Source organism: Homarus americanus, unplaced genomic scaffold, assembly GCF_018991925.1.
Source record: "Homarus americanus isolate GMGI-L3 unplaced genomic scaffold, GMGI_Hamer_2.0 scaffold32929, whole genome shotgun sequence".
In the NCBI taxonomy this organism is placed as follows: domain Eukaryota; kingdom Metazoa; phylum Arthropoda; class Malacostraca; order Decapoda; family Nephropidae; genus Homarus; species Homarus americanus.
The window spans coordinates 17523896-17546151 of record NW_024737097.1 but is presented as its reverse complement, the minus strand read 5'-3'; the positions used below and the strand labels follow the sequence as shown (position 1 = coordinate 17546151).

Below are 22256 nucleotides of genomic sequence, written 5' to 3'. Positions count from 1 at the left end.
CTGCCCCCAAATATTCCCCTCACCACGATAAAGGTTAGGGGCCTTAGCAGGGCTTCTCCTTTACATGCAAATTGTTTTCGTTAAAAGCAATTTGTTGTCTAGCAAGTCTGCCAAAGTCAATCATGATTTCAATGCATACCTAATATCTTAATATTCAGGCAGAATGAATTTTCTTAAAAGAATGGCATATTTTGGCGGCGTGTTGTCTCGTAAGGGGGAGCAGTTTTATCCGCTTTAATACGTGTTGACTTGAATTTTACCTCAAGTCAATAATTTTTGGATGAAACGCGAGTTCTTTTCCACGGAGATAATCTTCCTGGCCCGTTAGCATGGCGGCAGCTGTCACTGATGAAATTGTGCTGTACTAGTTTGAGATTAATGAATGTTTGAATTTTTTTCTTATTGTTTCGTAGTCAAATTTATTCCCTTGAAAATGATAAACGCTATAATGATATTTGTAGCTACAGAAATTTATGTTAGCGCGCGCGCGCGCACACACACACACACACACACACACACACACACACACACACACACACACATGTCTATTATTTATTTATTTATTTAGGTGTTGTGAATAAGGACGAAGTGGGAGGTTGGCGCAGCTGTAGTGTCTGGCCAGCGGAGATTAGACGATAAGAAAATGAATGGTGGGATGAGAGGCTGGCGAAGTTAATTACGGAGTTAAAGAAGGTCATATGAGTGTCAGGAGTAAGTGAGGAGTAATGAAAGAGAAGGTCAAAAGAATAGGGAAAGGAATGGACAAGGTAGATTCATGAAAAATGTAAGAGAAACGAAATGACTAGGATGAAAAAGTAAAAAAAAAAACAAGTAATATTTATGTAAATTCAAAGTATTAAATGGAATAAATGAAGGAAAAAAGTCAATATTTCCTATAATTTTATTTTCAGGTTAGAAATTTATGAGGCATTTTCATCAGTTGCCTTATTTACTAACTTTTTTCTTTAGTTCATTCAGAATATTGTTCCGGTTCACTGTCTGTAAACTTTCCATTTTTTCACCTTTATTTATTTATTTTTTTACTTTTCTTAAAAGCTGAAACTTTGCTGAACATTTCCTGGTTAATTACACCCGAGCGTTTTTGTCTTTTTAGATATCATAAAGCTACAGTAAAGCACCATCTATAGTAGTCTGATAATTTGGCACGAATAATCCACTCAATAGATGGTGCTGGTAGGATGTATACAGCGAATACGTAACAACATTGTAATACAGATGTTAATTGTGTTGGTGGTACTGTAGAGTCTTATGATACAGTATAAAGTAAGTTTAATGTTTATCGGACTCTGTGACATGGCGAAAATGTGTCTTTGAATATTAAGAACAAAGCTGACAGAAGAAGAAATAGACTGATTAGTTTACACTGCATGTGCAAGAAGAAGCTAGTGTCCCAGGTACCGGATCATAACACCAGCATTTTATGTCTCTTTGATTTGCCATATATTGTTGAGTGGTTACTGGAGAGATCACGCAAGTGCCGCCTGTCCGTCTTATACAGCGCGAGACTTGACAGTGAACATGTATTCAGTAATTCTCTACATTATTTCATATAATACAAATGAAATGCTGAGTGAATTATTATTAGTATGTCTTTTAGTTTATCTCTAACGTCATCTAATCACCACGAAGACGTTTAAATTACCTGTAAGAAGCTTCATTCATAATATTGGAAAAGTCTAATATAATAAATTAGTTATGGAGTCCATTAGCCCTTTACTAGTGATCGAGGTGTAGTGAGGGTGGAGACTAGAGAGTGTCCTCGGCACTGTATTGACCGACCCTCTTCACTTCTCCATCTGTAAAGTTAGGTACCCACGTGCAACTTGGTGAATGGGGTGGGGTGGGGTGGGGTGGGGTGGGATTGGGTTGAGTGGGGGTGGGATGGGGTGGGTGGGAGTGGTGTGGTGGGATTGGTTGAGTGGGGAGGATGGGGTGGGGTGGGGTGGGTGGATTGAGGTTGCTGTAACTACTCAGCCGCTGCAGCCTAAGACATGTAGTGCAATATTGTTCAGAGATGTGGGATGGTATAGTGTGTTGGTGGGGTAGGAGGTTCCGCGCAAACTGAGTGTGTGAAAATTTCTATTGGTTTCATGAGCCAGGGCAGATAAGGCATGTTTCATGTGAGGGTGATGTATGCCTGCTTCATTTAATAGCATTATTTTGATACATTGTATGCCAGGGAATGTTTTATATTTACCAAAGATATAACTGGGAGAAGAGAAATATCTTACACGGAAATTAATTAATGAGAGATAATACACAATATGGTTCTGAGCCTTGGTTGTGTGTATAAAGTATTGATTGAAACAGACTAATACAACACTTGTACATTAGTAGTATGACCGATGAAACAATAGTGTGAACGCCGAAGGGATGCTATTTAACACAAGTAACAATTTATAAACTGTAGAAATAAACTTTGAGGTAAGAAAGGGAAAGAAGTAATTTGGCTTCCAGTATTCACTTATATTTGTGTGTCTTCTTTCAGCCCTGTTTGAGTTGTCTGAAGCAATAGAGTGTAGTCAACGATGAGGTCTTTTGATGATGAAACACCGGTGCTCCTGAGGTCTTTGTATAAACAAGTCCAAAGTCAACTTGTTCCACTCTACAACAGTATTTCTATCACTCTACTTCGTCATCCTTCATCATTACTACTCGTGGGTAAACAACAGCCAACTGCTATTCATCGAGGTATGTTTTAATAAATGAGTTGTAGAAACTAGCGCCATGCAGTCAAAATGTAATGTAATTAATTGGTGCTGTGGGATGGATACTTTCAGTTGTGTTATTCTGAATTCTAGTCTACAGTAGGTTGGTTTATATTATTGGGAATCGTCTAAGTGGGATGTAACCAGGGATGTGCTGGCAATTTCCAGACAACCGGTTCTGATTATGGTCGATATCCAGGTGGTGGTGTTAATCTGTGAACGCTGACAGTGAGAGCCATGCGGTAGAGGGGCAGGTTATGTCCGTCTGCATTAACTCTACATCAACTATCTTTATGTATTTCTGCTATCAGATTTACATGCTTCTCTGGAAGTCCAGTGGTACGCAAGATTTATTTTATAGCATTAAGCGATAGACGCTATCGAATGATCATTTCTAAGTCAGCAAACACCACATACGGGTGTTTTATGGTCCCAGGGTGTGTCGCAATACCGTCCTCTCCTTCTGAAACCGGCTTGTCCGTCACGCAGTCTTCGTCCTGAATTCTAATTTGTAGAGTTAGGCTGAAAACTTTAAGAACAATTCCAATCATTGTAATGTTCCTCAAGCGCCCGCAGTCCTTCAGGTCTCCTCTTCGGGTCTTAACGATATTCACGATTTCTAGTCATCTGAAATTCTTTCATTATATCATATCTCATCTAAAAGTCCTTTCATAGTTCTGTATGTCATATTTATATTTGTTTTTAAAATTTCGTCTGTTGAACCATCGGGACCGGGATCCGACTAATTCTTCACTTGCTGGATTAAAATATATTTTTTCCTTTATTGTAGTTGTAACAGCGAATCTCTCCCGTTGGGCGACACAATCTCAGATGTACAACAACCAACTTTATTCTTGTGGTAATAGCGTTACTGTACACCTGTGACAAGTAAAAACTCTACCCACACAAATAGTCACCTAATGTGTCCCCAATATTTCTTATATATATATAGGGTAATAACAGGCGTGGCCAAGCAGAGATAGAATTATACACAGATATGATACAGATGAAGTAGGAACATGCGGTTGACAAATGACGACTCACCAACATGGCCTGTAGGAGAAAGATGTAATACTGTCATGTGTATTAAGACAGCGCCTCGGTGGCAATACATTCACAATAATATTTCACACACTCAACAACAAGTGTATCTAAGAGTCAGTGAAGCAATGTCGGTATTCATGTATGACCGCTTCTGCCTCAACGTAGACCCCACTACGTCCACCGATGCCCAGCCTATGACTCCCACCTTGGCCACACCCGCACCTAATCCCGAGCCCCAAGGGAAGTGAGAGTCGAATTGGAATTTTCTCATTATTTAATACGCACTACCCCCTGGCTCTATTGGCCCACGGGCATAAGACTACGTGAGGAGCTGGCTGAGGTGACGTTGCCAGGCGTTGCGGCCCAGTCCTTGCACCCAATCCCAGGCCAAACCAACATATATTAGTCTCTGTCAGCTGCCAACACCCTGGTGAGAGCGACTCCGGGCTGCTCTACTCTAGGCCTAGTGGAGCACGGACGGTCGCCTTCCTCCCTGAGACAATGGTGCGTTAAGAGTGTAAGTTGGGCCTCATTGGCAAAACACACGGCGGTAACAGTAATAATCCTTCTCTGGTTCAGGTATAGTGATATAATTTTCAATACAAATTTCGATCATTTTACTTGTGATATGCTTCCACCATCTCTGACGTATTTGTTCCTCTGATGTTGAAATGTCACTATTTAGTTGTCTTACTGGCCACTTTCTCACACTCCTCCCGACTCCAGCTATCTGCTTAAATGCCCTTACCCCACCCTTACCCCACCCTCACCCACACCCTCACCCACACCCACAAAAAATGGCTCCACTAACCTTTAAGTGAATCAGGCGACAATCGTGTATTTGTTTTACTGATCACAAAGTATGAAATTCTAAATAATACAATTTTCAGTTAATTCCAGTTTACTGAGGTGCGTCTGTCTAAATCCCCGTGAAAGCTGTGTGAATGATCAGTGCACAGGGACTTAAAGCTGGTGAATTGTCCAACAGTCTGGTTATCTCTACACGCCAGACACTCACCTGAATGTGATTTGTTGGTAAATTAGAAGAAAAAAAACTTTAACTCTGGGGCAGTTCTTAAAGCGTCAAGTATTCTTCTTTTACATGTTTTAGTTGTTAGCAGGTAATTAATGGCGGTAAAATGGAGAGCCTTGGGTATTTTTTGTAGTTTTCTATAATATTTTGTTTCTAACATTTAAACAATTTTGTGTACCATATTTTCCTCTGTATTTCTGTACCATAATATAATTTCTCATTTGAGCACAAGATTGAGAGGTCCCAAGACAGGAAATAATGTGTGGTCAAAACAAAACAGAATCTTTGGCATGAATTTTGCTTGCTAAAAACAATTAAAAATGAAATATTTCACACTGCATATCACTTATTGCAACAGTGACAAAAATTTCTGGTATTATTATTATTATTATTATTATTATTATTATTATTATTATTATTATTATTATTATTATTATTATTATTATTATTATTATTATTCGTGGCAGAGGGAGAGAGAGGTACACGGTGTTGTGAGTGGCAGGTATCGGGGCCTCCCAGGTGGTCCTGGAAGTACTGACATGGCAGTCATAAGAATGAGTGTGGTGACAGATACAAGAGATTGCTACAACTTCACACACACCTATTGAATCGTTGCCTTGACATTCAGTCCTTGAGGTGGGAATGACTTTGCTGGCTTGCCCGATCTGATTCAACCATTCAGTTGTTAGGTACCATTGTTGTGAGGAGAATTGACCTTCCCCGCCGCGTGTGCAGGTGTGGCCCTGCTGTTACCCGCCATGACATCATGTCCATTCATATGGACTACCTGGTCCTTCACACCCCGGCCGTGCTGCCCCCCGCTGCTTCCTCGCCCAGCTACGATCTGCCTCTGCCAAGAGCTCCAAACGTATTGAAGTTGAACATACACGTAGTAGGTCTATAGAGGCAATGTAAATACTCATTTTCCTTTCCTCGCTTGAAGCCTTTGATGACCATAAAAGCAGCACCGGGTGCCCGCCTGCACCCTGCCCACTCAGTAGTGACATACTTATGTAAGCTACGCCAGACGAACGTTTGCCTCCTTCCCCACCAACTTCTTCCTGCACTCTCCTTATTCACAATAGAAACTGATTGCCTGAGGATTGTTATCACATGACTGTGTTGAGCAAAGAACGTGTGTACATGTTGGTCCAGTACTGTCAGTCACCCTTGTCGACACTTGTGACGTGCCCACCAACACTGTGACGAAGGATTATCGTACATATAACAACAATATTTCTAACATCTAAATTCTAGCTTGTATGACAGAGACGAGACCCAGGTGTTATCAGTGTTAGTGTTATATTTGTTAGTTATTAGTGTTATTGTTATCAGTGTTAGTATCATCGTTAGTGTTATCAGTGTTAGTGATATCACTGTTACGAGTGTCTGAGTTAGAGCAACAACGCGTCAAGAGCTATATAAAATTAATGAAGAGTGTAAGTAAAAGTTAGGTTAGGTTAGGTTAGGTTAGGTTAGGTTTAGTTACGATATACCAGGTGTATTTGGTTCATTTGGGTTAATTATGTATTTAGATAATTTTTTGTTTTGTTTCCTGAAGTTTCTAAATAAGTTAATATTTATTCTTATTGTGGTATGACTGTTTGTCTGTCTCCTTGACACATGTTGCTATAAAGTTTGTTTTTATCTCGGGCGAATATATGAGAGAACGTGACTCAGTGAAGGGCATAATTATCTGCTCTCATATCTGGGGTGGTTCTTCTGCTGTCTGTCGTCTTTTTAACTCTCCTCCTTTAGTTGACAATCTTTCTTCCCTTTCTCTTCGCCTCAACGTTGCTTCACTCTCTCTCTTTTACAGGTACTTTAACAGGCAATGTTCAGTGGATTTGGCATCCTGTGTACCGCCGGCAAGGCCGTGGGCTGGTAACACTCGTCTTGCCCGCGGTGCCCACCGTGTCTCTGTGGATGTCGGTCACACTAGAATAATCCATTATAGCGCATCATTCTTTTCTCACACAGCCAAACTGTGGAATGGTCTGCCTTCTTCTGTGTTTCCATACTTTTACAATCTGTCTCACTTCAAAAAGCTTGTCTTCCGGCATCTTCGTGGTGTGGATTAACATACCCTTTTTTCCTCTAATTTATTTTTTATTTTGCCTTTTTTCGCCCCCCAGGCCCCGCTGTGGGTCGGTGACCTGTGCCCGGGTGGGCTAATCCCCATAAAAAAACAAAAAACAAAAAAACACGTCTCTCTCACTCCCATACAACACTACACGTCACCAGCCAGACCAAAATATACGCGATAATGTATTGAGTTTTGTACAGGAATAGTAGATACACCATGTTACTAAAGTGTGTGTGTGTGTGTGTGAAGAAGGAATGCTCTTAAGTGGCGGAGTGTGACGCCCGGTGTATTAGTCACACACACACACGCTTAACCCTAACACATCCCTGAGTCTTGTCCCCACTACCCCCTCCCACCACAACCCCCTCTTATCTACCTCCCCGCCCACCAGTGTTCCCAGTTCCCGGTACGTGAAGCTAGTTGCTAGCATTACGGAAGAGGAAGAGGGTTCGCGGCCTCCCGGTAGTGTAGGAAGGCAGTCTTCCGTTGGGGATGTATTAATTTCCCGGTAGTTGGGGAATAATAACCTCTCTAACGGTGTAGGAGTGCCAGCCTCCCGGTACAGTAAGGAGGATGACAGCCTCCCGGTACAGTAAGAGGGGTGGCAGCTTCCCGGTGCAGTTAGAGGGATGTCAGCCTCCCCGGTACAGTAAGGAGGACGGCAGCGTCCCGGTACAGTAAGAGGGGTGGTAGCGTCCGGGTACATTAGGAGGGGTGGCAGCCTCCCGGTACAGTAAGATGGGTGAAAGCTTCCCGGTACAGTAGGAGGGGTAGCAGCTTCCCGGTACAATAAGAGGGGTGGCAGCGTCCGGGTACAATAGGAGGGGGTGGCAGCCTCCCGGTACAGTAAGAGTGGATGACAGCCTCCCGGTACAGTAAGGGGGATGGCAGCCTCCCCGGTACAGTAAGAGGGATGTCAGCCTTCCCGGTACAGTAAGGAGGATGTCAGCCTCCCGGTACAGTAAGGGGGAAGCAGCCTCCCGGTACAGTAAGCAGCCTCCCCGGTACAGTAAGAGGGATGTCAGCCTTCCCGGTACAGTAAGGAGGATGTCAGCCTCCCGGTACAGTAAGAGAGGGGGATCGCGGTACAGAAGAGGGAGGCAGCGTCCCGGTACAGTAAGGGGGGCAGGTCCCGGTACAGTAAGAGGGGTGGCAGTGTCCCGGTACAGTAAAGGAGGGGCAGCGTCCCGGTACAGGAGGAGTGGGGTAGTCTCCCGGTACAGGAGGAGTGTGGTAGTCTCCCGTTACAGGAGGAGTATGTAGTCTCCGGTACAAGGGGCCAGGGTAAGTGGTCCAGGGTAAATACACCTAAGAGGGGTGGCAGCGTCCCGGTACAGTAAAGGGGTGGCAGTGTCCCGGTACAGTAAGAGGGGTGGCAGTGTCCCGGTACAGTAAAGGAGGTGGCAGCGTCCCGGTACAGGAGGAGTGATGGTAGTCTCCCGGTACAGGAGGAGTGATGGTAGTCTCCCGTTACAGGAGGAGTGATGGTAGTCTCCCGGTACAAGGGGCCACCGGGTAATACTCGGGCAAGGTTTAATAGCCTAATTGCAGCGCCGCCATGATTTATACGTGAGAGCTGCCAGACCTCCGTTTCTTCCTGGAAAAGCCACAGAGCTACTTACTCCCCTTCTGACTGTTTGACTGTTGACTGTCTAGCTTCCTCCTGGCTAGTGATAACTGTTTTTTTATCTGTTCACGTTTTTTGACTGGAAATTGTTGACTGGATGAATGTTGATTTGAACATTGATGGGTTGATTGTGACTGTATGGGAACTGTTGATTTGACTGTTGACTGGAGATTGATGTGGTTAACTGTTGATAGGTGATTGATGTTGTTGACTGTTGACTGGTGATTGATGTGGTTGACTGTTGATAGGTGGTTGATATGGTTAACTGTTGACTGGTGATTGATGTGGTTGACTGTTAACAAGTTATTGCTAGTATGACTGTTGAGAAAGGACTGGTAAGTTGACCATTGGTAGGAGACTGACGGGTTGACTGTTGAGAGAGAACTTGTGTTTTGTCTGTTAAGAGGACAAGAGACTGGTGGGTTGACTGTTGACAGGTGATTGATGTAGTTGACTGTTAACAGGTGATTGATGTGGTTGACTGTTAACAGGTGATTGATGTGGTTGACTGTTGACAGGTGATTGATGTAGTTGACTGTTAACAGGTGATTGATGTGGTTGACTGTTAACAGGTGATTGATGTGGTTGACTGTTAACAGGTGATTGATGTGGTTGACTGTTAACAGGTGATTGATGTGGTTGACTGTTGACAGGAGATTGATTTGATTGACTGTTGATAGGAGATTGATGTGATTGACTGTTGACTGTTAACAGGTGATTGATGTGGTTGACTATTGACAAGTATTTGTTGTACTTAATAGAAGACATTGAAATTGGTGTTCTAAATCTAAATTAAATAGAGGTAATTTTACTCTAATGTATGTATAATAATTGGATCACCTGAAGATTACTCCCCCAGCTAATTTCACCTGGTGATTAAACACCCTAACGACCTAAGAGCAGTGAGCAGGGTGGGGAGTGTCGCTCAGGGTCACAAGTTATTTCGGGACAAGGTTAAAAGGGGACATGCTAATTACGGGATCGTAGTTTCAACCTAACCTAACGAAACCTAACCTACCCTAACCTACCCTAACCTACCCTAACCTAACCTACCCTAACCTAACCTAACCTAAGAAATCATGCCTCAATAACAGCTTGTCCTGAAGTGACCAAACAGCTGGGATCCACCTTAAAAAAAATCCTTCTGTGAGTACGAATGGAACTGGAGATGTTGCTGCTAAACAACATTGAGTCTCTCGCTACATTAGGTATTCATTCACGTGAAGGATTCTCTTTCCTTGGGCGGTACTAAGGCCCGTACTGTACGTCTTTCACCGCTCTGTTTCGAAGCTGTGTCGCTGATCGTGAGTATAAACCTGCTCTTTGAAATGTAAATAAACTTTGAATTTCCATAAGGATTTCTATATGATTTGTACTGTAGTCAAGTTTTAGCATCAATATTATACCCGTGAAAGAGTGAATAGTTGCTGAATCATGGGTTCGTCATAACTAGGGTGCTTGAGGTATAACTTGAGTCGCGTGAAGACGGTAGAGAAGCAGACCCGCGCAGGTGCAGTGTTTCATAAAGGGCCACAAGTAGGTGACGTCAGATGAATGTTTAAAATACCCTTAAATCTGACCTTATACAACTGGTCCAAATCATAATATTAAACTGCTTTGGTTAATAAACTTGGCTATGTTAGTTATCTTGTGAATTGGATGAGACTAGTAACATGTGCACCACGATAAATAACTGCTCCAGACATTGTTAAAGTTACTATTAGACGCTGAGAGTGTGTGGTGGAATTACAAGACTGTACGGCCTTACCTTCAACCCAACGACAGAGTGGATGTAACTCCTCCTGTCACTTGTGTTGGTATGTTAGAGTGCACTGAATAAATATCACCAAGAGACACTGAGATACTTGCAGACACCGAAGATAATATATTACGTGAAGAACTGCACTGGCCGCTGAAGTGTGAGGTCTTCCCGTAAAACAAACCACGTTATTAAGTGAGGTGGTTTTGTCGAATATTTCCAGACGTAGAACAATGGTGACTCAACTGTACCTGTAGTTACCTTTAGGATATCAAATTCTTCTCTAAATGGATTAAGACATTAATTGATGACAAGAATGGGTGTCTGAGGAGTGAACCAGAGTGAACCTAACCTAACCAAACCTAACCGAGTCTAGGGAAGAGTTAGAGAGATTAGTAATGTATTGAGATAAAATATAGAAGAATGTGATAATTTATTGTGAAATGAGGAGAACTAAGAAGAGGAAAAATGGTAAAAAGAAGAAATTAAAATAAGAGAAGATTGCTAAGAGGAAGAACAGGTCAAACACTAAGGGTATTAATGACAGAGGAGTGTGTGTGTGTGGGGGTGAGAAAGAGTCTTTGTTTTTCAGCTCCTTACTTATGTGTAATTCGGGTGTGCTCTTGTGTAGTAAATCCCTTGATGGTGGTGATGAGTTATTGTTGTTGTTAGTGGTGGTGATAATGATGATTTATGATGATGGTGAACTATTGTGTTGTTGTTGTATAAGTGTTGTATTTATGTTGTTGTTGTTGTGGAGTTATTGTTTCGTTGTCGTTATTGTTACCGAGTTATTATGTTATTATTATTGTTCTTGTTGTCGTTGTGATGGTTGAAGTATCTGAAATATTGTTGATTTAATATTTGTTTTCCCATTTATATTTTAACTCTTAAGATACTGACATTTGCAATATTCCCAATGACAGTCTTCAACTCCACCGATCATGACTGAGAGAATCGGTTGTCACTTACTCCTTAGGGAAGAAGTTGAAGAGACCCAGAGCTAAATGGCCTGTCATGGGCTTCCAATCTACTTGTGCAGATATATAACATCTCCACCAGCCAGGTTGACTATGCCGCGATTGACTCTTCCTTGAAAATTGACTTGAGATAAACTTTGGATTATGTATATGATTTCTGATATAATTTTATAGATAGATTCAGTGAGGTTATATATTTTGATGATATAATGATAAGAATGATAGAAGACCAGAGGTAGATTATAGGAGTTCATTCAGCTGTCACTTTATAAGATGTTTTGAGTTAATTATTTTCTCCATACAATTTTTGTTTTGATTTTGAAGGCTAAAATTTCAAGCATCTCCAAATCCAAATGGTAAATAATCAGCCCCTCCTCCTAAAGAGTTGAGTTAGAGGGATAAATTGAGATGTTAAAGTGAGCCCCATAAGCCTTGACTATCCATAAAGGGGAGAGGGGATACAGTACACCTGATCCTCACTACACTAAAGGAAGCATTTTGGCTGTCACTGTACTCGACCTCATTCACTTCCCTGAGTATAGTGTGATGTATCCGTTCACAGGTGGGTTGACTGTGGGTGCCCTAAGTCCCGAACCAGTGACGTTTAGTGCAGGTGGCGAGTGGTGTATCCATATCAATAGCCCCTTTTTTTATTATCAAGTAACATTAGAATTCATCACTGCTATTATGTTGTCAATTGAAATAATCTTAACGTTTTAGGGGGTCCTTCTCCCCCCCCCCTCTCTCCCCCCTCCTCTCCCTCCCCCTCACCCCCTTTCTCTACATTGGGAGATCTGGCAGGTGTGCGATATACCGTTTACAGTCCTTTAATTACTAACGATATCACTTACAAACATCCGGGGAGAAGAGGAGTCACCCCACAGGCCAGGTTTGACGACGGTAGGGCAAAGTTGAGGGAACAGCATCGAGTTTACTTCCACAGAGATAAGCAAAAGATATACACTGAATATTCTAACCAAGATGATTGAAGTTCAGTATCGTCCCCTATATAATGACCAGTCAGTTTGAAGTATATACCAGAAAGTGACTCAGGAGATGATGTTTAGTTATAGTTTAAAGACAGACACACAGATATATATGAACACGAAACATTGCTATTTCTCTCTCCATACAGTTTGTTTTTTCTTTTGAACACTTCACATTGGCTACAGTTCTCAATATTTATTCTGTTCATAGAGGTAACGTGGTGATGTTGCTGACACTTGGTAGCCCTGTACTGTATATTAGTGCCATCATATGATAAGTGTTATAACCTTATCTGAGTAAAACTATTAAGCACTTAAAATATTTTGTAAAGAAGTTGACCCAGGTGTGTGTGTGTGTGTGTGTGTGTGTTAATAACTATATTATGAAGGGAAACAATTACGATATAAGAATAAGGAATTGAAGTAATTGATAATATTTTTGTGCTTTACTGGAAATTAATTGTTTTTCACATTCATCTGCAAGTTTTGGAAACATCAGTCTTATGGTGTTTCTGATAACATGATCTTTGTGTCATACCTCACATTTACCTTCCTCCATGCACTGAATTATGACCTTGTACCTATGAGTGCTTACGGGGATGTCTGTTGCAGGTGGAGCGGTGGTCAAGTGGACATAACTTTCACCTAATGGTCGCTGGTTTACGTTCTAGGCACCTCTAGTCGACCCAGCTGGGGAAGTGAAGGCAGTAGAGTGTGAACCGAGGCTTAGTATGCAGTATGTTGTAGTCCGAACTGCCCTTAACACTCACCGCCTCCCTAGGACTCCACCTTCACTGACATTGACGGCAAGGGTCATTGAAACTAAAAGAAATTCCACAGGTGAGTTGATGATTAGTTTTCGATACAAGTGTCGGAACGGACTCATTAGTTAGTGTTTGTTTATGAGGTGAGACTAATGACGTCTAACCCAAAGAATACCAATGACAGACCCAGCCCCACACACAACACTCACAAGTAACAAAGGTTCCTCAAAACAACATGCTGTACCCATACCAATTAATTGCTGTGTCACATTTGGGTAGTGGTTAAGCAGGCCCGTCACGTCCAGGTCAGAGTGAAGCACGAGTGAGCATAACACCCAGACCTATTAAGAGCACACTCCCGGACCCCCAGCCTACAGGCGTGATCCATCTTTTGTTTTGGATAATGAAAATCAAAAGTTTCTTACGCTGTTCACTCGCTCAGGGGGAGGCACACGTTGCTAGATATCATTACATTTCTGATTAAAATTTCCAAATGTTATTATTCCTTTACTTAAGTGTAGTAGATATTTAACATTATTAACCCCATTAACTTTATCATTGTTAAAGGTAAATGCGTTAAGTTAATTTCTTAGATATTTAGTGTGATATTAACGTTTAATATCAGACTCCTCCTTCAGTATTATAGTAATGTTTAAGTGGCTATGTTAATATATGGTGGTGCATTATTTAATTCATAGGAAATCTCTTAAGTTTTATTGTTGTCAAGGAATTGTATCGTATTTCAGGGAGATGTGACCCAACGCGTGATTGTAGGCGTCAACTACTTATTTCACAGGGATGTATTTACCCCAATCAATCAATCAATCAATCAATCAACCAGTTAGTCAGTCAATCAATCAATCAATCAATCAATCACCACGTCTTACCTAAACCTCTCACAGACGTCCAAATCTTACTTTCAATTCTCCATCCGCCAGTTAACACCATCTCAAGTGTGTGTGTGTGTGTGTGTGTGTGTGTGTGTGTCACTCCCACCTCAGTAGTGATGATCTCTAAGGACAAACACATATTTCCCAGCGGTAGTTCTAGTACATGTATGTTTACTATATATGACGATTATTATTCACCCATTTTGTTTACTACTGCGCATGTGTGTCTTTAGAGCTGATGACGTTTACAATATTGAAAGTGGAAATACCTGGTGTGTGAGGCGCATGTATACACAGGTGAGGTGATGGGGAGTCCAGGTGAGCTATATTAATTAGTACATTATTATTGAAGTCTGCAAATCATAAATTGAATCTTGTTGCGTTGAATTTTTTTTTATGTAATTGGAATATTTTTATATATAATTATCTCATTATTATTTTTATTTATTTTTTTGTGGATTAAATTCGTTTTAAATTAGTGTTTTAATATTTATGAAATGTGTCGAAAACAAGTTGTGTTATGGTGTTGTAGTTGTTGTTGTCCCGTGTTGTGGTTGTTATTGTCTCCTGTTGTTATGGTTGTTGTTGTTGTCCCGTGTTGTTGTTGTTATCTCATGTTGTTATGGTTGTTGTTGTTGTTTCGTGTTGGTGTTGTTGTTGTTGCTGTCTCCTGTTGTTGTTGTCCCGTGTTGTGGTTGTTATTGTCTCCTGTTGTTATGGTTGTTGTTGTTGTCCCGTGTTGTTGTTGTTATCTCATGTTGTTATGGTTGCTGTTGTTGTTTCGTGTTGGTGTTGTTGTTGTTGCTGTCTCCTGTTGTTGTTGTTTCGTGTTGTTGTTGCTGTCTCCTGTTGTGGTTGTTGTCTCCTGTTGTGGTTGTTGTTGTCTCCTGTTGTTGTTGTCTGTTGTGGTGTTGTCTCCTGTCTCCTGTTGTGGTTGTTGTCTCCTGTTGTGGTTGTTGTCTCCTGTTGTGGTTGTTGTTGTGGTTGTTGTCTCCTGTTGTGGTTGTTCTTGTCTCCTGTTGTGGTTGTTGTCTCTCTGTTGTGGTTGTTGTCTCCTGTTGTGGTTGTTGTCTCCTGTTGTGGTTGTTCTGTCTCTGTTGTGGTTGTTGTCTCCTGTTGTGGTTGTTGTCTCCTTGTGGTTGTTGTCTCCTGTTGTGGTTGTGTCTCCTGTCTATTGTTGTCTCCTGTTGTTGTTGCTGTCTCCTGTTGTTGTTGTCTCCTGTTGTGGTTGTTGTCTCCTGTTGTGGTTGTTGTCTCCTGTTGTGGTTGTTGTCTCCTGTTGTGGTTGTTGTCTCCTGTTGTGGTTGTTGTCTCCTATTGTGGTTGTTGTCTCCTGTTGTGGTTGTTGTCTCATGTTGTTGTTGCTGTCTAAGGTTGTGGTTGTTCTTGTCTCGGGTTGTGGTTGTTGTTGTTTATGTCTTATGGTCATGGTATTGTGTTTGTTGTGGTTTCGTGTTGTTGTTGTTGTGGCTGTTGTTGTCTCGAGTTTTTGTGATGGTGGTTGTTGTTGTTTTTGTTGTTGTTTCGTGTTGTGGTTGTTGTTCTGTTGTTGTTGTTGTTGTTGTTGTTGTCTTGTGTTGTTGTTGTTGTTGTCTTGTGTTGTGGTTATTGTTGTTGTTGTTGTCTTGTGTTGTGGTTATTGTTGTTGTTGTTGTCTTGTGTTGTGGTTATTGTTGTTGTTGTTGTCTTGTGTTGTGGTTATTGTTGTTGTTGTTGTTGTTGTTGTTGTCTTGTGTTGTGGTTGTTGTTGTTGTTGTTGTCTTGTGTTGTGGTTGTTGTTGTTGTTGTTGTGTTGTGGTTGTTGTTTTTGTCCCATGTTGTGGTGGTGGTTGTTGTTGTCTTGTGTTGTTGTTGTTGTTGTCTTGTGTTGTGGTTGTTGTTATTGTTCTGTTGTGGTTGTTGTTCTTGTCTCATGTTGTGGTGGTGGTTGTTGTTTTTGTCCCATGTTGTGGTTGCATTGCATTGTGGTTGCATTGCATTGTGGTTGTTGTGTTTTAGTGTTGTTATTTTGCTTTGTTGAAGTTATTGTGTTGTAGTTGTTGCGTCATGTTGTTGGGGTGGTTGCGTCCCTGTGTGGTGATTTTTTCTTCTGTTGTGATTTTCCCTCAAGTTGTGGTTGTTATTTTGTGTTGTTTTGTGTTGTAGTTTTTGTTTTGTCTTGTGGTTGTTGTGTTTGTTTTGTTGTATTGTGTTTGTTGTTTAGTGGTTTTTATGTTGTGTTGTGATTCTTGTGTTGTGTTGTGATTGTTGTGTTGCGGTTGTTGTGTTGTGTTGTCGTTTTTGTGTTATGTTATGGTTGTGTTGCGTTGTAGATGTTGTGTCATGGTGTTTGTGTTGTAATTGTTGTTTTGTGTTGTGTTGTGGTGTTTGAGTTATGTTGTAGTTGTCTCGTGTTGTTATATTTATGTTGTGATGCGATTATTTCCTTGTGTTGTATTTTTTCCTGTTGTTTTTCTAGGTACATGACATACGTAGTTGAGTCTCTATGTTATAATGACAAGGGATAAACGACGTGTGTGTGTGTGTGTGTGTGTGTGTGTGTGGGGTCGCGTCAACTCGAGCCTAGTGACAGAGGTTCACCGTTGTGCTCTTGAGGGATTAAATCCTGGTGTGTGTGTGGCTTAGCTTGTGTTGCGTTGGCGTTGGTCTATCCTGGTCCTTGGTGCCACCTATCCTGGCCTATCCCGTGGTGAGGCAGCTCAAGAGGGGGCGCCCCATCACGGTAAGTGGCAGCGGCGTAAGCAGGAGGCCCGTGTTAAATTCTGCCATTTGATACCTGGTGGAGTGAGCATGTATATAAGGAAGACGGGGTGGGATGTTTGGGTCAGTTCGCGTTGTAGCGTGTCTCGGAGGTGAGTGTTGAGTCGTGGTGCGTGCGGTCACCCGTCCTTGCCTCGAGTAGGAGGACCTCTCGGTACTTGATGGCTCCATGTGACATGAATTAGAGTTTTTGCGTTGGGAGGAGCGGTCTGTAGTGGTGCCCCTTCTCTTACCCCCCTCCCTCCCCACCACACACCCACTGCATGACACGTTATTTAAGTGGACAGTAAGAAGGAATCATGAACACAAAGGTAACAAAATAACAAGTCGGGGCCCGCACCTCTGCCTGGCCCATTCGAAGCATCATCATCATCATCTCACGTAACAGAATAAACATCATCATCGACATAGTTTAGTGGAGCGGAATATAGACGAGGGCAAAGCGTAAGGTTGTCTCCTTGTGTGTGTGTGTGTGTGTGTGTGTCGTGGTGAGGTGTGGTTGCTGGAGGACAGGAGAGGTAAAAAGAGGGAGAGAGGTAGACGGTGTGGAGGGTTGTATCGTAGTTCCCCACCCACGACACGTCTCCACATGGCTACATCACGCATGTCTATTTAATGATAACATAATATATCACTGGTCAAATTAGTTGTCATCCAGATTAATTAGTTACCAATATGATAGAACTTTGCCTTAGTCCGTATGATCTACTCTCCAATGTTCCTGATTAACAGATACCATTAATGTACAGTGAGGTATTACTACACTGGCTGGTGAGTTAACCAATATAAAAAAAAAATCTTATGGTTTTTTGATGAGAGAGATTAAAAAGTGTATGAGTGGAACGCTGGAGTCAGTCAGTCAGTGGCCAGGTTGACGTCTGAACTCTCCCACTACTGTATGGGTGTTTACCGCGCCCTCCCGCTCCCCCTCCTCTTCCTCCCACCTTCTGCATTAATGTCCTTCATTGTATGTGTCGGTGCGTTCAGCTCAGCATCAAGGGGCTCTCCCGGCTGAAGTGGTCTCTGACGAATGCACTCTAGGATTAAACTCACAAAGAGAAGCGAGATGTTACAATGTGTAGCACTGATAGAGTAAAGTGTGAAGTTGTTGCTTTAGTGTGTTGCTGTAATTGATTTAATGCGTGGCGTGTATCTGTCACTCTGAATTAACGTGAAGTGTTTGACTGTCACTGATTAACGTGAAGTGTTTGACTGTCACTGATTAACGTGAGGTGTTTGACTGTCAGTGATGAACGTGAGGTGTTTGACTGTCACTGATTAACGTGAGGTGTTTGACTGTCACTGATTAACGTGAGGTGTTTGACTGTCAGTGATGAACGTGAGGTGTTTGACTGTCAGTGATGAACGTGAAGTGTTTGACTGTCAGTGATGAACGTGAAGTGTTTGACTGTCAGTGATGAACGTGAAGTGTTTGACTGTCAGTGATGAACGTGAGGTGTTTGACTGTCACTCTCATTTAATACGTGGTGTATGGCTCCCAATCTAATATATTTCTGTCGCTGTTTTAGTGTGAGGTTTATGGCTGTTACCCCAGTATGAAATCATTAGCCTAAGGTGTATCTGTTCCCCTGGCTTAGTATGAGGGCTGTAACTGGCCTCTCTGGTGTGTATCTGAAATTCTAAGTGTGTAGCTGTCATTATTTTCAGTGTGAGATGTACGGATTTTTTTAGTGTTTTTCAGTTTAGTATGATTAGTCACTTAGTATGAGTCATGTGGTGTGGTGTAAGAAGTGTGTTGTTGTCTTTATAGGTGTTACTCTAGTGTTACTGTTACTTAATTGTATAGCTTGTAGGTCTGTTATAGGGGTGGGGGGTGTGGCTGTCACGAGTGAAGTGTGTTAGTGTGACGCCGGTATACTAGTCGGCTGTTGTCACTCTAATCTAGTGTTTGGGGATGCTGTGGCTGTCAGTCTAATGTGTATGTGACACCTTGTGAGTGAATGTGATTAATGTGTGTAGCTGTCACTCTACTGCGTACCTGTCAGTGTTGCCTTTTGTGAATTTGTGAACCGTGAGAGCCAGTGTTTAACTAGTCATTTTCTTCTCGTTTGGGGTATATGACTGTCACTCTGGTCTAGTGTGAGCCGTATGACTGTCACTCTGGTCTAGTGTGAGCCGTATGACTGTCACTCTGGTCTAGTGTGAGCCGTATGACTGTCACTCTGGTCTAGTGTGAGCCGTGTGACTGTCACTCTGGTCTAGTGTGAGCCGTATGACTGTCACTCTGGTCTAGTGTGAGGCGTATGACTGTCACTCTGGTCTAGTGTGAGGCGTGTGACTGTCACTCTGGTCTAGTGTGAGGCGTATGCCTGTGTCTAGTGTGAGCTGTCTGTCACTCTGGTCTAGTGTGAGCCGTATGACTGTCACTCTGGTCTAGTGTGAGCCGTATGACTGTCACTCTGGTCTAGTGTGAGGCGTGTGACTGTCACTCTGGTCTAGTGTGAGGCGTGTGACTGTCACTCTGGTCTAGTGTGAGCCGTATGACTGTCACTCTGTCACTCTGGTCTAGTGTGAGCCGTATGACTGTCACTCTGGTCTAGTGTGAGCCGTATGACTGTCACTCTGGTCTAGTGTGAGGCGTATGACTGTCACTCTGGTCTAGTGTGAGCCGTATGACTGTCACTCTGGTCTAGTGTGAGCCGTATGACTGTCACTCTGGTCTAGTGTGAGGCGTATGACTGTCACTCTGGTCTAGTGTGAGGCGTGTGACTGTCACTCTGGTCTAGTGTGAGGCGTATGCCTGTCACTCTTGTCTAGTGTGAGCTGTTTAACTGTCACTCTGGTCTAGTGTGAGCCGTATGACTGTCACTCTGGTCTAGTGTGAGGCGTATGCCTGTCACTCTGGTCTAGTGTGAGCCGTATGCCTGTCACTCTGGTCTAGTGTGAGGCGTGTGGCTGTCACTCTAGTCTGGCATGAGGTGTATAACTTGGCACTGTTTTAGCGAGAAGTGTGTGGCTGGAAATTTGAGTCAGTGTGAGGTGGATGACTGACAATCTGGTCCAGTGTGAGGTGGATGACACACACACACACAGGTACCAAACGGATGAGTAAATGGCACAGCTAAATGCGGTTTAATTTACTGAAGTGAATGAGTCGGTAGCTGAGTAGTGAATGAGTCGGTAACTGAGTGAATGAGTCAGTAATGTCACACTCCCTTGAGGCTGAGAGATGTATGGGCAATAATGTTGTTTTTCTTACACACCTCAAATAATATTACATGTAGAGAGAAAAACAGAGAAAAGCGATGAGAAATAAAAGAAACTTAGAATAAATATGAGGGAAAAATTATTGTAGAAATATATAATAGTTAACAATGGTATATAGAGCGTGCGGTATGAATGTTGACACTATACTAAATTTATATGAATATCTAAGATTAAATTTTGTGTTAATTTAGTGTTAATTTAGTCTTAATTTAGTGTTAATTTGATGTTAAAAGCTATTGTTGAGGACTTGATGCTATTGGCCTATAAGCAACTATAGTATGTTTGCATTTTTTTAAACGTCAGCTTGTGAGTGTGGCAGATACGGCTCAGAAGAGATTCCTTAATGGCTTTTTATATATAATTAATCTTGTGGTGAGTAATTTGTAATTTTTTTTATCTTTTCTTTCTTAATCATGAATATAAGGAAATGTCAGGACGGCTTAATTAATGTATAGTTATAATGAGCAACAAGCTGTCTCTAAGTATCCGTTATACATACATACATACATACATACATACATACATACATACATACATGCCAGGGGACCCATGTAGTAATGTGTGTAAAGTTTCACGTCTCTAACTGCTTCCAGGAATAAGTGATAATGACAATAATATGGACATGAAGGAATATGGATGTTTGAGAATGACAAGAGAAGAGTAACGCTAAGAATGTGTGTGTGTGTGTGTGTGTGTGTGTGTGTGTGTGTGTGTGTGTGTGTCAGTATGTAAGTGTGTATGAGTGAATGAGAGTGTATGAGTATCTGAGTAAGTGAATGAGTTTGTGAGAGAGTGTGTGCATGAGTATGTGATGGGGTGTATGAGTGTGTATGAATGTATGAGTGTGTATGTATGAATGATGTATGAACGAGAGACACAAGTATGAGATATGTATGAATGAGAGACACAAGTATGAGATGTGTATGAATGAGAGACACAAGTATGAGATGTGTATGAATGAGAGATAAATGTATGAGATATTATACACTTAAGACACTTTACAACCAGTGAAAGATAACTTAACGAATAATTAAATGAAGAAAAAAAATATAAGTGTATTGTTAAAGTATAGGAGTTATTTAAGTAAGTGAAGGCGTTAGTGTATAGGTGTATCGTAAGTGTAAGTGTAGTGTAAGTAAATAAATGTTTAGGTTAAGAACAGTAAGTGTATAAGTGTAGGTGTAGTGTAAATAAGTGTAGCTGTAGTGTAAGTGTTAGTGTTGTGTAAATAAGTGTAGTGTAGTGTAGTGTAAATAAGTGTAGGTGTAGTGTAAATAAGTGTAGCTGTAGTGTAAATAAGTGTAGGTGTAGTGTAAATAAGTGTAGGTGTAGTGTAAATAAGAATAGGTGTAGTGTAAATAAGTGTAGCTGTAGTGTAAATAAGTGTAGGTGTAGTGTAAATAAGTGTAGGTGTAGTGTAAATAAGAATAGGTGTAGTGTAAATAAGTGTAGGTGTAGTGTAAATAAGAATAGGTGTAGTGTAAATAAGTGTAGGTGTAGTGTAAATAAGTGTAGGTGTAGTGTAAATAAGTGTAGGTGTAGTGTAAATAAGAGTAGGTGTAGTGTAAATAAGAATAGGGTAGTAAATAAGTGTAGCTGTAGTGTAAATAAGTGTAGGTGTAGTGTAAATAAGTGTAGCTGTAGTGTAAATAAGTGTAGGTGTAGTGTAATAAGAGTAGGTGTAGTGTAAATAAGAATAGGTGTAGTGTAAATAAGTGTAGGTGTAGTGTAAATAAGAATAGGTGTAGTGTAAATAAGTGTAGGTGTAGTGTAAATAAGTGTAGGTGTAGTGTAAATAAGTGTAGGTGTAGTGTAAATAAGAGTAGGTGTAGTGTAAATAAGAGTAGGTGTAGTGTAAATAAGAGTAGGTGTAGTGTAAATAAGTGTAGGTGTAGTGTAAATAAGAATAGGTGTAGTGTAAATAAGTGTAGGTGTAGTGTAAATAAGTGTAGCTGTAGTGTAAATAAGTGTAGGTGTAGTGTAAATAAGTGTAGCTGTAGTGTAAGTGTTAGTGTTGTGTAAATAAGTGTAGGTGTAGTGTAAATAAGTGTAGCTGTAGTGTAAATAAGTGTAGGTGTAGTGTAAATAAGAGTAGGTGTAGTGTAAATAAGAGTAGGTGTAGTGTAAATAAGAATAGGTGTAGTGTAAATAAGTGTAGCTGTAGTGTAAATAAGTGTAGGTGTAGTGTAAATAAGTGTAGCTGTAGTGTAAATAAGAGTAGGTGTAGTGTAAATAAGTGTAGCTGTAGTGTAAATAAGAGTAGGTGTAGTGTAAATAAGTGTAGCTGTAGTGTAAATAAGAGTAGGTGTAGTGTAAATAAGTGTAGGTGTAGTGTACGTAAGTGTGTTGTGTAAGTGTTGTGAAGGGACG

General features: G+C 41.4%; 1 protein-coding gene across 4 annotated transcripts in view; it reads left to right on the top strand.

The window, feature by feature from the left end:
• LOC121873253 (follistatin-like) overlaps positions 1 to 22256 on the top strand; it is a 170509-nt gene that overhangs the window by 16269 nt on the left and 131984 nt on the right. Inside the window, exons 3-4 of one of the 4 annotated variants that reach the window (XM_042376667.1) lie at positions 2510 to 2712; positions 12916 to 13084. The gene's annotated coding sequence lies outside the window, so the exon portion shown is untranslated. Of the gene's footprint in view, positions 1 to 2509; positions 2713 to 12915; positions 13085 to 16729; positions 16813 to 22256 lie in introns of those variants that run through there. The other 3 variants (XM_042376668.1, XM_042376669.1, XM_042376670.1) reach the window with 3 other exon arrangements.